This window comes from Callithrix jacchus, chromosome 8, assembly GCF_049354715.1.
Source record: "Callithrix jacchus isolate 240 chromosome 8, calJac240_pri, whole genome shotgun sequence".
NCBI classification, from domain to species: Eukaryota; Metazoa; Chordata; class Mammalia; order Primates; family Cebidae; genus Callithrix; species Callithrix jacchus.
Window position 1 is genome coordinate 23,589,419 of NC_133509.1, and position 16,770 is coordinate 23,606,188.

The window sequence follows — 16,770 nt, forward strand, 5'->3', positions numbered from 1 at the left end:
GTGAGGGCGCTGACCCGGGGGAATCTGGGCGGGGTGGCGCGGCGCGGGGTCTGGGTGGCGCCGCCGCCGGGGCTCTGGCTGCCGGTGCGTCCCGCCTGGCGCGGGCTCCCGCTCCCCGGCCACCCCCGCGCCCTGCCGATGCCGCGCGCCCCCCGCCACCCCTGCCCCCTCCCTCGGCGGCGGCCCCGGGAGCGCGGCGTCCCCCAGAGGAAGGAAAGTTGGGACCCGCCGCGAGGGACGCCCCCGGGCGCGGCTGGGAGGCTGCGGGGGAAAGTGAAGCCTGGAGGAGCTGGACGCGGGGAGGCCGGGGCAGGAAGGGCTGCTCTGGTTCCTGCTGGGTCCGCACGGTCAGCCAGCCCCACACCCGCGAGCATCGGCTCAGCCTCGCCGGCAGCGTCGGGACGGACCTGGGTGGCTCCCTGCCTGCTCCCTTCGCGCTGCGGCTGGGGAGCCTGCGAATGTGTGGGCTGGCGGGGTCGTTTGGGGGTTGTGAGCGGTTCGGCTGCTCGGTTTGTTTCCTCTCTGCCCTTTGACTCATCTTGCAACTTTTCTTTCCTCCCTCGATGGGGACTTGCCGTCTGAACCGCGTCTGCCCCCTCCCCCTTCGTCGCATGCACCATCCGTCTGGGAGCTTGATTTCGTTTTTTCCTCCTTTGGCTACGTTAAAGATTGCTGAGAGCACCGGGAGGGACCCTCCTCCCCCGCCTGCCTCCGGCCTGTTAAATGTTACTTTTTGCGATTCGTTGTTTTTTAAAGATCCAAGTTCAGGAATTTGAGAGCTGTGGAATGGAGTTATTGGAAGGCTGGCGTTGAGCGGGTAGTGATGAGTTAGAGGAAAACTATGATTTCATCTTTATTGGCCTTGCTATAGAAGAGCTAATTTATATATATATTTGTCTCTATTGAATGTGGTAAGATCGTACGTTGAATTAAATACTTAGAGACTTACATAAAAGACTATTTTTAGGTCATTGGATGATGTACGTGAGCAGCTTTTCACCTGAACTGGGATTGCCTTCAGAATTCTGTTTTGGGGCCTACCTACTGCTTTTTGTTCAGCGACAGCGCCTTTTTTTCCCCTGATAAATGAAGTGATGTAGTGATGTGTGTAGTCAGAGAACCCATATTGCTCTCTGCAGTGTGGAAGTGAAAAACGCGGATTATCCACAGGGGTGAAACTTTCCATGAGCAATCTTGGCTACTCACTTCACGATGGCTTCTCCTGTAATCTCAGAGCATTTCTAGACAGCTCAATTCACTGACTACCCTAATTACTTTCCGACTTGCCTGGCACTTCTCTTTGGTGACTTGTTTAGTAAACTATAATGGCAGATATGGTACATTTACTTGGCTTCAAAGATGAGGGTTGTAGCCTCAGTCCAGAGATGAACAGTTAACAATGGAAGTAGAATTAATAGCATTGCTAGTGAGTTTTGGATATGACCAACTCACAAACTATGTGAAAAAACAAACATACCCTTTTCATTGCTGTCAGAGAGAGAAAGGGAAATATTTTATCATGTCTTTATTTTGGAGTCTCTAACATGACTATATTATGTGGGAAAAAACGTCAAATTATTTTCTTTAAGGCTTTTTAATGTGTGTTCCTTCTCTTCCCTCACTACCCCTCACCCCCGTCCCAATTTAGGGGCCAAAATTTATGTGAGGTTGTGTTCTAGGGTTGGAAGAGAAGTGTTTTGGTGAAAGAAAAAGATAAGATCACTTTGAACTATTATGCTTCCACAACTATTCGCTTTATCCAGTTGATAGTATACAGAAATTTCCACAATAATGTTTGTAGCCTATTAACATTCAAAATTCATTTTTAAGGGTCTCCCCTGAAGGCCCATAAAGAAATGATGCCACTTCATAACTGTTTCCTGACAATCACATTAAAAAATGTGTTCCTGGAATGCATTATACATGTACTTATATAAACATTTATCTTTGTACATTTATGGTAATGTAAATATTTAAGTCTGAGAGCTTAAGAACTTTTATTTGCTTATTTGCATACATGTTTTTCAGCATCTAGCAATGCCAACCATATTTTCAAATAAGCATCGCTATAAATTCATGCTTTAGCACATTTCATATAATAACTCTTCTAAATTGCTCCATGGTGAAGCATCATGAGATTAGCATTTGCTTCATGAGAGAGATTTGTTGTTGTTTTTAACTGTACTGATGTGCTGTTTAAGTGGAACAGGTGCTGGGTCCTAGCTGTTTGTGTTGATACCTGCCAAATCATACCCTTTTGTTTGATGGGTTGTTTAAGTAATTTAGGAACCAAACTGTGGCCCCTGGCATGCCAAGTGTGAGTTCAAGGCTCCATATCAATGTTGCAAATTCCTGTTTTCACTGTAAGAGGCAGATGTGTATGATGAGCTTTATTCTGTCCTTTGCTGATCTCCTTACTGTGATTCCACCCGCCTTCCCACCCCCCCCACCCCTGCCCTCCTTCCCACCACCCCCGCAAACACACACACACACACTGTCCTTCCCAGTCCTTTCATTACTAAAGCTCCTGGTACAGCTTAGGCTCTCTCAAGGCGGATTTGTTTTCCTGTGGGAACTAGAAATTCTAGTAACCTTTAGGCCAGGCATAGTTTACATTTGTTTGACAAATGTTTGAGTAACTTTTTTTTTTTTGAGACGAGTCTCGCTCTGTCACCCATCCTGGAGTGCAGTGGTGCGATCTTGGCTTACTGCAACCTCCGCCTCCTGGGTTCAAGCAGTTCTGCCTCAGTCTCTTGTGTAGCTGAGGCTACAAGTGCCCACCACCACGCCCAGCTAATTTTTTTTTTTTTGAGATGGAGTCTTGCTCAGTTGCCAGGCTGGAGTGTAGTGGTGCAATCTTGGCCCACTGGAACCTCTGCCTCCCGGGTTCAAGCGATTCTCCTGCCTCAACCTCCGGAGCAGCTGGGACTACAGGTGTGCCCCACCATGCCCAGCTAATTTTTTGTATTTTTAGTAGACACTGGGTTTCACCATGTTGGCCAGGATGGTGTCCGTCTATTGACCTCGTGATCTGCCCACCTCAGCCTCACAAAGTGCTGGGATTACAGGTGTCAGCCACTGCACCTGGCCAATTTTTGTATTTTTGGTGGAGATGGGGTTTCACCATGTTGGCCAGGATGATCTCACTCTCTTGACCTCATGATCTGCCTCCCAAAGTGCTGGGATTATAGGCATGAGCCACTGAGCCTGGCCTTGAGTACCTTTTAAGTGCCAGGCATGGTGGTAGGTAGGACCTGAGTATTATAGAATATAAGATTCCTTTTTGCAAGGAGCTTACAGTTGAGGAAGAGAAGATAGGTGATAACCAATAATTATAGTATGACAGGGGTGTGCACACATTCCTATGGATGGAAGCACAGAGGAGGGGTAGCTGACTCAGAGTTGGGGGGATGGGGGAAGAGTGTCTAGAATGCATCCTAGAGTGTTACCTGAGCTAATCTTCAATAATAGGTAAGAGTTAACTAGGTCCAGAAAGAGGGAAAGTGCATATTATACTAGTGCTGCCCTATAGAAATTTAATACAAGCCACAAATAGAAGTCATGTATACAATTTAAAATTTTCTAGTAACCACATTTTAAAAAGTAAAAAGTGAAATTAATATTAATAATGTAATTTAACTCAGTATATCAAAATATCATTTTGACATACATTCAGTATAAAAAGTAATATTGAAACACGGCATTTCCATTTCATACTGTCTTCAGAATCCAGTGCATAATTTTATACTCTCTTTAGAATCTGTTGTGTAGTTTACACTTACAGCACGTCTCAATTTGGACAACTACATTCACATACTCCATAGCCCCAGGTGAGTGGATAGCAACAGCACAGCTTTAGAACAGGCGTGGATGAAGTAATAAGCCAAATCAATGATTGTCTTGTGAACCAAGTGAAGGAACTTTAACTTAATTCTGAAGGTTGTGGGGATTTTGTTGGGGGAAGAAATTAAGCTTCGCTATGGTAGAATCAGATTTGTATTTTAGACCCATCGTTTTGACTGTGAAGTGAATGTTGAATTAGAGAGGGACAAAACTGGAAGCAAGGACCAGTTAGGAAGCTCCTCCTGGTGAGAAATGAGGAGTAAAAAGGGAGTGGCTATATGAGAGATTTAGGAAGTATTATTAACGGGACAGGATAAATCTATTTAGATTATAGAATTGAGCAAGATTGAAGATTTTGAATGATTCCTACATTTCTGTTGGGATCTGCTGAGTAGATTGGGCAAGCAGCTGAAGAGAAGCCAACCATCTGTGCCAGACATACCAAAGATGAAAAAAGGAAACAGATTTGTCATGGAAGCTGAGGGAGAATATTTCAAGGACTAAGAGTGATCAACCCTGTATCCTGCCTCCAAAAGGACAAGTAAGGCGGAGACTGAATAAAGTCTCTGAGACTTGGTGATTAAGATGTCTTTTGTAACTTCAGCTAGAGCACTCAGCTACATTGTATTGCATGGGGGTGGGTGTTGAAAAATGAATGACAACTGTAAGTGTAGCTAATTGAGAGGGATACTGTGTTTTCAACAGAGGAGCTGAAGGAGTCTGTAAGTAGGAGGAGATGCTTGGGATTTAGAGAAGTTTGCCTTTTTTACAAAGAGAATCTTGGACATGCTTAGTGTGAACCTGGAAAGAGCCAATGGAGAGGAAAAACTGAAGAAGAGTGTATATATGTGTGTTTGATGGGGGTAGGAGACTGGCTGGTGGATGGAGGCAAGGATTTGAAGGTAATGGGAAGGAATGGGATCCAGGGCATAGGTGGAGAAATTGCCTTTGAGTAGAAGGTAGGTCTCACTTTTCCAGTGAGTGGAAAGGAAGGAGATGGATGGCAATGTAAATAAGTTTATAACTGACAGGGCAGGAAGGAAGAGTTGATACCATCTTCTGTAATTTTTGATCATCTGCTAAGAGTGAAGGGAACATGGTAGAATAGGGGATCTTAAGCAGTGTATGTGAGGCCAAGTGCTGTGGCATATTCCTGTAGTCCCATCTACTCAGGAGGCTGAGGCAGGAGGATCACTTGAACCCAGGAGTTCAAAACCAGCCTGGGCAACATAATGAGACCTCCATCTCTTAAAAAACAGATAGAAAAGTAAGGTAAAATTAATCCACCCCTGTGAAAGGAATGGAAAAAAAAGACAGTCTATAGTTTATACAAACTCTAAACAGCTTCCACGGGAGTGGCTGGAGGTGGAGGTAAGGGAGAGAGAGGTAGACAGACAGATGGATGACTAGGAAACTGAAGAAGGATTGTTAATCAACATTGAGAACCTGTTTATTCCAGATTGTGGACCTCACGTTTGTAGCAGTACTAATTGCCATGGTTGATTTTTCTCCAGCAGTGAGTGATGAGACTATCTGAAGAAACTATTTAATACTCACAGGAACCTTATGAGTTACATATTGTTACTGTTACTCTCCTTGTTTGTAAGATGAACAACTCGTTTAAATCCTGCCCAGGTTGTTATCCCCTGCTTTGTAGATATCTGTTTGGTATAGATATCTGAAGGACAGTTGGTTGAGGGAATTAACGAAATTCAGTGTTGCAACTCTACTGAAGAACTGTGAAGTCCTTGGATCATGAGCTGGAGGCCTTGAAGGAGGTGATCTGATTGGGAGAAAATGAGGTGCATGAGATGCTAGAGGTCAGTGTGAAGCTGAAGAGCAAATGAAGAGCAATAATAATAGCTTCTATTTATGGATTACCTCCTATATGCTAGACACTTTAATACCTAATTCTGATCCTAACGCTAACTCAGCAGTGTTGTTATTTACCTTATATTCTTTCCTTTGCTCTCCTTCAGATGAAGAAACTGAGGATTAGAGAGGTTAAATAACATATTCAGACACACACTGTCAAGTGATGGAACCAGGATTCAAAGCCCATTCTTTCTTCTCCAAACCATGTTGTTTTCAAGTTGGAGGATAGGATAGAAAATACAGTAATAGGGCTTGGCATAGTGGCTCACGCCTGTAATCTCAGCACTTTGGGAGGCCAAGGTGGGTTGAGGTCAGAACTTCAAGATCAGTCTGGGCAACATGGTGAAATCTCGTATCTTACAAAAAAAAAAAAGTACAAAAAATTAGCTGGGCATGGTGGTGCACACCTGTAGTCCCACCTACTCAGGAAACTGAGGTGGGAGGATTGCTTGAGCTGGGAGGTCGAATCTGCAGTGAACTGGATTGCACCACTGTTCTCCAGCCTGGGTGACAGAGCAAGACTCTGTCTCCAAAAATAAAGAAAAGAAAAGAAAGAAAGGATATGCAGGCCGGGTGTGGTAGCTTATTCCTATAATCCCACAGCTATGGGAGGCTGAAGTGGGAAAATTGTCTGAGTCTAGGAGTTCCAGACCAGCCTAGGCAACACAGGGAGACCTCATCTCTAAAAACAATAAATTAGCCGGGTGTGGTGGCACGTGCCTATGGGCCTAGCTACTTAGGAGGCTGAGGTGAGAAGATCACTTGAGCCTGGGTGGTAGACGCTGTACTGAGTCATTATTGCACCACTGCATCCCAGTCCGGGCAACAGAGTAAGACTCTGTCTCAAAAAACCAAACAGAAAATCTGCTGCTATATACTCTTCACCTGGGTTCCTCTAATGTTAACATCCTACATAACCATGGTACATTTATCAAGCTAAGAAATTAGTATTGGTACAATGCTTCAACCAAACTTCAGACTTCTTACATATTTTACCAGTTCTTCCTAATACCCTTTTTCCATTCTGTTATCTAAGCCATGACACTACATTGCTTTAGTTGTCTTCTTTGTCTTTTCCAATGTGTGACAGTTTCTTGGTCTTATCTTTCATAACCTTGACACAGGTATTTTGTAGAATGTTCCTCAATTTAGCTTTGTCTGATGTTTTCTCGTGATTAGATTGGGGTTATGGATTTTGGGGGAGAGTACCACAGAGGTGGAGTGCCCTTATTATTTCATACAGGAGGTACATATCAAATAATTTATCACTCGTGATCACTCTGTTAAGGTGATTTCTGCCAGGTTTGTCCACTGTAGTTATATTTTTCCCTTCCCATAGTCCATGCACTAGAAGCAGGTTACTAAGTGTAGCCCACACTTAAGGGGATGGGAATTAAACTCCACTTCCTGGAGGGAGAAGTATAAAAGAATTTGTGGACATGTATTAAAACCACCACAGTAATTGGAAAATATTTTGAGGGAGCTACTTTGAGGCTTTGCCAGTATCCTGTTTCTGCTCACTAATTTTAGCGTTCATTAATAGATCTTGCCTGCAGCAATTATTGCTATGGGTTCTGAAGATACTTTTCTTATTTTCCTCATTCTTTCTACATTTATTAATTGGAATTCTTCTGTAAGGAAGGTTTGTCCCTTCTCATCTGTCTAATCATTTATTTCCATTCAAATCCATAGATATTTATTTCATTCTTAGTATTAGAATTAAATGTTATTATTATTTTGCTGCCCAAAATATTCCAGTTTTGGGCCCTGGGAGCTCTTTTAGGTATACTTTCTGGCATATTTCTATTCTTTTTTTATGTGTATGTATGTGCACACTTCTTTACTCTCTGGCACTACCTCATGCTTCAGGTTCATCTTGTTTATTTTCCTGTCCCAGCCCTAGAATCAATTACCTATCCAAGGAGCCTTGGTTCATTTCATTGGAGGATGATATTTTGAAGCCAAGAACTGGATGCTAGATGTGCTCATTGCCATAGAGTATCATTGCTCCTAGACTTTATCAGTGGACAGATAGGAAATGTATGTATGTATACTAATCCATGTCGCCATGTACAGTTATTTAAAAATCTGATTTCTGTATATTAAAATATAAATATACTCATACTAATTTTCTGTGCCTATAACTGAATATGTTTTGATACAAATAGGTTTACTGATGGATTGAATGTAGAATGTGAAAAGAAAAGAGTAATGGATCACTCTAAGGTTTTTGACTTCAGCAACTGGAAGGTTAGACTTGTCATTGATGGAGATGAGGAAGACTTGAGGACAGTGCAGAGCAGATTTCTGGGGAGAGTTTAGGAGTTCTATTCCAGACTGGTAAGTTTTTGAGATGTCTAATAGACATGATAATTGTTAGAGATACCAAGTCTGCAGTTGAACATAGGAATCTAGAGTTCAGAGAAGAATGGTCCAGGTTACATTTGGGACTTGTCAGTGTAGATTAGATCTCCAGAGGAGTGAGGGGAGCTAGAGTAGATAAGAGATTTAAGAGATAATGGCCCATGGGGCATTCCAGTCAGAGAGATAAGGAGGAGCAATTCTACATAATGATAAGGGCTGAGGTGTGGTTATAGGATGGATTTCATATCATTAATAAGCACTTAATACCTATTATTTGCAAGAAGCCAAGTTGTGTTTGGGGTTAACATCACTCTCTCCATAAATTTATAGTGTAGGATGAAACAAATTACAGACTTAAAAAGACAATAGCAGTAGAAGGTCACATACCTGATAATGATAACGATATAATGTACTAGGGGCTGGTATTGTGGCTCATGCCTGTAATCCCAGCTCTTTTGGAGGCTGAAGCAGGAGGATCACTTGAGGCAAGGAATTCAAGACCAGCCTGGGCAGTATAGTGAGACCCACCCCCATTCCCCATCTCTTCAAAAAGTAAAAAAAAAAAAATAGCTGGGTGTGCTGGCCTGTTTTAGCTACTCAAGTGGTTGAGGCAGGAGGATCGCTTGAGTCCAGGAGTTCAAGGCTGCAGTGAGGTATGATCGTACCACGGCACTCTAGCCTGGGTAACGTCACAAGACTGTCTCTTAAAAAAAAAAAAAAAAGATATAAAGTACTAATGAAGCTTGTTAGAGAACATGGACATAAGAAACTATTAACTCAAGTATGTGCCAGTTATATTTCAAGACTGATGTAAGCATGTGTCAGTCAAGAAACTTGTCGAGGCTTCATGGACACACTAGTAATTATCAACCAGTAGAAGTTTCTCCGTATATTGACCTTGGTTTCAGAGGTTGTTTCTGTTCTTGTTCCCTTTCCATTATAAGGTCTTGGGCTGGTAATTGTGCCTGTAGTCATTGGCTATCAATTAAGCCACTCAGTGAACTGGTGAGGAGTGTTTCTACTGCACTCAGCTTTTTAACTTTTGGCTCTCTGCTACCTTTTCACAATCAGTAGAATTTGACTTCAGACTGCATACAGTCTGGGAACATTTGATTGTATGGAAAATACAAGTAGGGCTGTAAATCAAGCAGGATTGGCCTTAGCATCTTCCGTGAATATAGCTTTTTTTATTTTAAAACTACTTCTTTCACATGTGGTCTTAGACATTCACATTTATCATCTGGTTATTAAAGTCAAACCCAAAATAGCAATTTTAGAATTTTAAAAATAATTTAAACGTGTAGCCTGGTAAGCCAAAGTTTTAGTACAACATTTTAATTTCAACCCCTTCGCATTAAAAATAGGTAGGGTTTTATTGCCAGTTGATAAGAGGTGGTGGCATGGCATGAGGAAGGCAAATTGCACCTATCTGGTAATTATGTGTCAGTCACTCTTGAGGAGCTACAAGAAAAATAACAGGTGTATCTACTTTGGAGGATGGGGGCAGATAATTGCAGGATTCCATTCTCATTTCTACCGCCGAATAGTTGACAAAGCTGTTATCCATTTTTATGTACCAGTATGTTGTATTTATTGTGAGAAGTCTGAGCATATTTATATGCTGAGTGGAAAGAGCCTATGCATTGAGTGGAAACTGTGTCTTATTAGCACAATTCCTAGCAAGTAGTGTATATTCAAATGTTTGTTGAATAAAGGATTTCCATTAGCTACTTGACCCTTATAAAATAAGGCATGAAGATTTATTTAGCTTGTTCAAGAATGCTTAAGATATTTAAAATTTGCGGTAAGTCAGAGTTAGTGCAAAACAAAATAAATCTGTAAGGTAACATACTCATTTTAGGCCAAGCCAAAAAAATAAAACCTCTCTGTAAAAAACATGATTACAGTGGGGTGTGGTGGCTCATGCCTGTAATCCCAGCACTTTGGGAGGCTGAGGCAGGCAGATCACCTGAGGTTGGGAGTTTGAGACCACCCTGACCAACATGGAGAAAAACACCCGTCTGTATTAAAAATACAAAATTAGCTGCGCATGGTGGTGCATGCCTATAGTCCCAGCCGCTTGGGAGGCTGAGGCAGGAGAATCGCTTGAACTTGGGAGGTGGAGGTTGTGGTGACCTGAGATCATGCCATTGCACTCCAGCCAGGGCAACAAGAGCAGAACTCTGTCTCAACCAAAAGTAACATGATCACTGTCTTTCAAGTAGCTCATAAACCTACCCTCCAAGAATAGTCAAGAATTATAGTTCAGAAGTCACACACTGCCTGGGTTTGAATCCTAGCTCAACCACTTCCTGGCAATGTGACTTTACGTTGCTTTCTTAACTGTGCTTCACTTTCTTCATTTGTAAAATAAGGATAATATTTGTGCTTACTTTATGGGGTTGTGAGGTGTAATTAGAATATATGTCATGCATTAATACAAGTGTTCAGTTTTTAACTGTTGTTCTAAAAATGCTAAGAGACTAGTATCTTAAAGTTAAGATTTTTTATTTTTTCAAAATTGCATATGCTGAGTATTAGAACAAATCCCTTTGTGAACAAGAAAAAACACTGACAGGAAGTATGCCAGTATAATCATAATGATGTGTTGAGATGGTGAATAATGTGGGTTTTCTACTTTTTGCTATCTCCATTTTTTCTTTTATTTGTTGAGCAGATTTTTATTAAATGCTCAACTATAAGTCAAACACTGAACTTTCATGAGCATATTACTTTCTGAGAGGAAGCAACATTGTGGTTAAGATCATGGATTTGGGACCCAGACTGACTGGAGTTGAATATCATCTCTATCACTTACTAGTTTTGCGACCTTGGAAAAATCACTTTCTTTCTTGGTGCCTTAGTTTTATTACCTGTAAAATGGGGAAAATGATAACACCAATCTCAGAGGGTTTTTAATGAGCTCATATTTGAAATTACTTAAAATAATGCCTGAAGCATAGTATCATGTGTGTGCTAAATATAAAAAAAGATAGAAGTATTTCATATTTCTATGTAATACATAATATGCATATGTAATAATATGAATATGTAATATATAAATGAAAGATTTTAATTTTCCAGTATATTTATACTTTCACCCACATTGACAGAAGCACTTTAATTGTTTAAAGTTAGGGTCCCCCCTTAATTTTCAGTGTAGATTCAGTACTTTTGTTATAAGGGAAGATGCCATGGTATAACTCTTAAATATTTTTGTTATTGTTTGTTGTTTGTTTGTTTGTTTGTTTGTTTGTTTGTTTGTTTGTTTGAGATAAGGTCTCACTCTGTTGCTTAGGCTGGAGTGCAGTGACATGATCATGGCTCACTGCAGACTTGACCTCCTGGGCTCAAATGATCCTCTCACCTAAACCTCCTGAGTAACGAGGACCACAGGTGCATGCCACCACGTCTGGCTAATCTTTAAATTATTTTGTGGAAACAGACTTTTCCTGTGTTGCCCAAGATGATCTCGAACTTCTGGGCTCAGGTGCTTCTCCCACCTCAGCCTCCCAAAGTGCTGGGATTTCATGCATGAGCCATCATGTCCTGCTTCAACTCTTACATATTATGGAATAATGAGTTGAATATTTCAAATACTGAAAAACTGCCTTCTATCTAGGTGTGCTATAGTATTTGTAGATTTTATTTGGGTATGAAGTAGTTTTTTAATTGTGAGGGCTTATGTGAAAGAAGAGTTAAGGCATTGCAGAAACAGTAGAAAGTATCTTCCTAATGCCAGTTCTCTCCCTCACTCAAAAAAATTGTTTCTGTAGCAATATACCTAGACTTCTTTTTTTTTTTTAATTTTATTTATTTTTATTTCAGTAGGTTTTCAGGGAACAGGTAGTGGTTGGTTACACAGGTAATTTCTGAGATTATGATGCACCCATTACTGAGCAGTATACACTGTAACCAATACGTAACTCTCACCCCCATCCAACCCTTCCCCGAGTCCCCAGAGTCTGTTGTATCATTCTTATGCCTTTGCATCCTCAATCTTAGGCCCCACTTAGAAGTGAGAACTTACGAGTTTGCAGGTTTTCCAATCCTGAGTTACTTAACTAGAATAATGGTCTCCAATTCCATCCATGTTGCTGAGAATGCTTTCTCTTTATCAATTTGGATGTTCCTTTTTATGGCTGAGTAGTATTCCAGGGTATATGTATGCCACATTTTCTTTATCTACTCATTGATTGATGGATGTTTGGGCTGGCTCCATACTTTTTGGAATTGCAAATTGCATTGCTATACACATGCTCATGCAAATGTCTTTTTCATATAATGACTTCTTTTTCTCTGGGTAGATAGGAGCGGGATTATTGGATCAAATGATAGATCTACTTTTAGTTCTTTAAGGAATCTCCATACTGTTTTCCATAGCAGTTGTATTAATTTACATTCCCACCAGCAGTGTAAAAGTGTTCCCTTTTACCACATCTGCACCAACATCCATTATTTTTTATTTTTTGATTATGGCCATTCTTGCAGGAGTAAGGTGATTTTGCATTGTGGTTTTGATTTGCATTTCCCGGATCATTAGTGATGTTGAGCATTTTTTCATGTTTCTTGGCCATTTGTATATCTTCTTTTGAGAATTGTCTATTCATGTCCTCAGCCCACTTTTGATGGCATTTTTTTTTTTTCTTGCTGATTTGTTTGAGTTCCACGTAGGTTCTGGATTTTAGTCTTTTGTTGGATGCATAGTTTGCAAAGATTTTCTTCCCACTCTGTGGTTGTCTGTTTACTCGGCTGGTTCTTTTTCTATGCAGAAGTTTTTTAGTTTAATTGAGTCCCACCTGTTTATCTTTGTTTTTGTTGCATTTGCTTTTAGGTTATTGGACATGAAGTCTTCGCCTAAGCCAATATCTAGAAAGGTTTTTCTGATATTATCCTCTAGAATTTTTATGGTTTCAGACCTTAGATGTAAGTCTTTGATCCATCTTGTGTTGATTTTGTATAAGGTGAGCGATAAGGATCCAGTTTCATTTTTTTATATGTGGCTAGCCAATTATCCCAGCACCGTTTGTTGAATAGGGTGTCATTTTTCCACTTTATGTTTTTGTTTGCTTTGTCAAAGATTGGTTTGCTGTAAGTATTTGGCTTTATTTCTTGGTTCTCTATTCTGTTCAAATTGGTCTATGTTCCTATTTTTACACCAGTACCAGGCTGTTTTGGTGACTATAGCCTTATAGTATGGTTTGAAGTTGGGTAATGTGACGCCTCCAGATTTGTTCTTTTTGCTTAGTCTTGCTTTGACTGTGTGGTCTCTTTTTTGGTTCCATATGAAGTTTAGGATTATTTTTTCTAGTTCTGTGATGAATGATGGTGGTATTTTGATGGGAATAGCATTGAATTTGTTAACTGCTTTTGGTAGTATAGTCATTTTCACAGTACTGATTTTGCCCAACCACAAGCATAGGATGTGTTTTCATTTGTTTGTGTTGTCTATGGTTTCTTTCAGCAGTGTTTTAGTTTTCCTTGTAGAAGACTTTCACCTCCTTGGTTAGGTATATTCCTAAGTATTTTATGTTAGTTTTTGCAGCTATTGTAAAAGTGGGTTGTGTTCTTGATTTGATTCTCAGCTGGATCGCTGTTGGTATATAGCAGTGCTACTGATTTGTATACATTGATTTTGTATCCTGAAACATTACTGAATTTATTTATCAGATGTAGGAGATTTTTAGATGAGTCTTTAGGGTTTTCCAGGTATCGGATTATATCATCAGTGAACAGTGACAGTTTCACTTCCTCTGTATCAGTTTGGATGCCCTTTATTTCTTTCTCTTGTCTGGTTGCTCAGGCTAGGCTAGGCTGTTTTGCGTTATTTGCCTTTTGGGATCTGGCTGCATCCATACTGCTAAACCTCAAAACTAAATACTTGGAGTAAACCGTTGGGTCTTAATTCAACTATTGGTCCTGAAGTTAAAAGAGGTTGTTTCCAGATTCAGTGAGGAAGGTATTATAATCTAAGAGTGATATGAAAGAGGAAAAACCTATTGTTTGATAAAATTTTCTCTTCTATGAAGTATGACAGCAAATTTAAATGATTTCTTATGTACCTCTGCCCATTCAAATGCACCTTGTGAAATGGTATTATCAGTGAATATGTAAATTACACCATCAGCAGCATAGAAATAATTTACAGATACAGTGGTTTCTAATTTAGGGAGTTAAACCTCTGAGTTCCTTAATTATTGACTTATATTTTATTTCACATATTTTAAAACTAAATATATATAAATAAAATTTGAATCTTATAAATGCAACTTGTAATTGTCAGTTTTGTATTCCAAATGTCTAGGAAAAAATCTTGTCATCTAGAAAAGAATATGTTTTGTATTCTTTTGTAAAAGGCAATGGCACTATGGAGTGAATGCTGATCTTCTCTTCTGTGGGCCTGTGTGGTCTGGATTTTCATGGACTTGCTGTCTTACTAGGAGACTGAGTCCTGCGATATGCAACAACTTCCTTCTAATTTTCTCTGTCCTTTTTGGCTGAAGATCTGAAGTGGAGTCTGATACTGCATATTATACCACGCATCTTTTAAAAATTAATAGCTTTTGGGCCAGGCTTGGTGGCTTATGCCTGTAATCCCAGTACTTGGGAGGTCAGGGCTGCGGATCACGGGGTCAAGAGATGTAGACCATCCTGGCCAACATGGTGAAACCTCGTCGCTCCTAAAAATACAAAAACTAACTGGGTGTGTTGGTGGATGCCTGTAGTCCCAGCTACTCAGGAGGCTGAGGCAGGAGAAATGCTTGAGCCCAGGAGACAGAGGTTGCAGTGAGCTAAGATTGTGCCACTGCATTCCAGGCTGATGACAGGGTGATGCTCTGTCTCAAAAAAAAATAATAATAGCTTTTGTGATAGGAATATAGTTCATTTTTATTGTAGAAAAGTTAGAAAAATATAGAATAAGTAAAAAGGAGAAAATCTGTCATTCTATGATCCAGAAATAACTAGTGCTAATAATAGTGCCCTTCTCAGTCTTTTTGTGTCTATGTACATGTTAAAATATCTAATTGACCTCAGCCGAGTGCAGTGGCTCATGCCTCTAATCCCAGCAGTCTGGGAGACTGAGGTAGGTGGATCATGAGGTCAGGAGATCAAGACCATCCTGGTCAACATGATGAAACCCCGTCTCTAATAAAATATAAATAATTAGCCGGTGTGGTGGCATGCGCCTGTAGTCCCAGCTACTCAGGTGGCTGAAGCAAGGGAATCACTTGAACCTGGGAGTCAGAGATTGCAGTGAGCTGAGATTGCGCCACTGTACTCCAGCCTGGCAACAGAGCAAGACTCTGTCTCCAAAAAAAAAAAAAAAATTTAATTGACCTCATATACATAAAAAAGGAATGTAGTTCATATATCAGTTGTACTGAATGCAGTAAAGTCGTCACATTGTGAAAGGCATACAGGAGCTAAGACTGATTGAGGAGAGAGCAGATGTTCACTGCAGACATTGGCATTTCTCTTTTTTTCATATTACTAAGCTACATTCCATAAGTTGAATACATATTGAAGCAGCAGTACCTTTAACAAACTGATAACCGGGCAGGGCCCGGTGGCTAACACCTGTAATACCAGCACTTGGGGAGGCCGAGGCGGGTCAACATGGTGAAACCCCGTCTCTACTAAAAATACAGAAAATCATCTGGGCATGATGGCGCATGCCTGTAATCCCAGCTACTTGGGAGGCTGAGGCAGGAGAATTACCTGAACCCAGGAGGCGGAGGTTGCGGTGAGTCGAGATTGTGCCATTGCACTCCAGCCTGGGTAACAAGTGCGAAACTCCATCTCAAAATAAATAAATAAATAAATAAATAAACTGATAACCTGCTCTTTTTTTTTTCTGATAATGTATCATGGACTTTATCGTTAATAAATCCTATCTCCTCCTCCTCCTATGATCATTCTCTAATGTATTGAGAACTGGCAGTCATATCGAATATATTAGTAGGAGAGACTATAGTCTCAAAGAATATGTCTCAAATCTCTTGGGTATATATTACAGCAGTGCTGTCGAATAGAAATAGTGCAAACCATATATGTAATTTCAAATTTTCTAGTAGCCACATTAAAAAAAGTACAAAGAGAAAGGTGAAATTAATTTTAATGATATATTTTATTCTAGTATAAATAGCATATTGCAACATGCCATCAATATAATCAATTATTGAGATATTTTACATTCCATTTTTTCTACTATCTTCCAAATTCAGTGCATATTTTCCACTTAAAGCCGTCTCACTTCATACTAGTTGCATTTCAAGTGCTTAGTAGCCACAGGTGGCTAGTATTAACACAGTCCTAGAACATAGAATTTATCCCCATAAAATGCAATAAAATATCACTTTGCAGGTATTCTGGAGGGGTATATGAGAAGAAAACAAGAAAGCCAAGTTACACCATGGATCGTGAGCACTCACTTTGTGGTGTCTCACAAGATGTTAAACCTTTGCCTTAAAAAAATTAGATATTTCTATATTTATGGACCTTCATGTCACACAACAGTGTTAAATTTGTAATTGTCTAAAGGCCTACTGGATATATTATTTGCAGTAACTCTCAGAATGGTCAGTAAAATTGATTGTATATTCTAAAATTCTGCTTTAAACTATCAGGTACTATGCTCATTGCTTGGGTGATGAAATAATCTGTGCACCAAACCCCTGTGACACGCTA

General features: G+C 40.2%; 1 protein-coding gene across 38 annotated transcripts in view; it reads left to right on the forward strand.

Annotated features, from left to right (window-relative positions):
* PEAK1 (pseudopodium enriched atypical kinase 1) overlaps positions 1 to 16,770 on the forward strand; it is a 308,653-nt gene that overhangs the window by 1,199 nt on the left and 290,684 nt on the right. For 4 of the 38 annotated variants that reach the window (XM_078333891.1, XM_078333889.1, XM_078333896.1 and 1 more), the window contains exon 1: positions 1 to 16,770. This exon is cut by the window's right edge and continues 33,835 nt beyond it. The exons of 33 other annotated variants lie outside the window; for them this stretch is intronic. The gene's annotated coding sequence lies outside the window, so the exon portion shown is untranslated. One more of the 38 variants, XM_078333893.1, reaches the window with a different exon arrangement.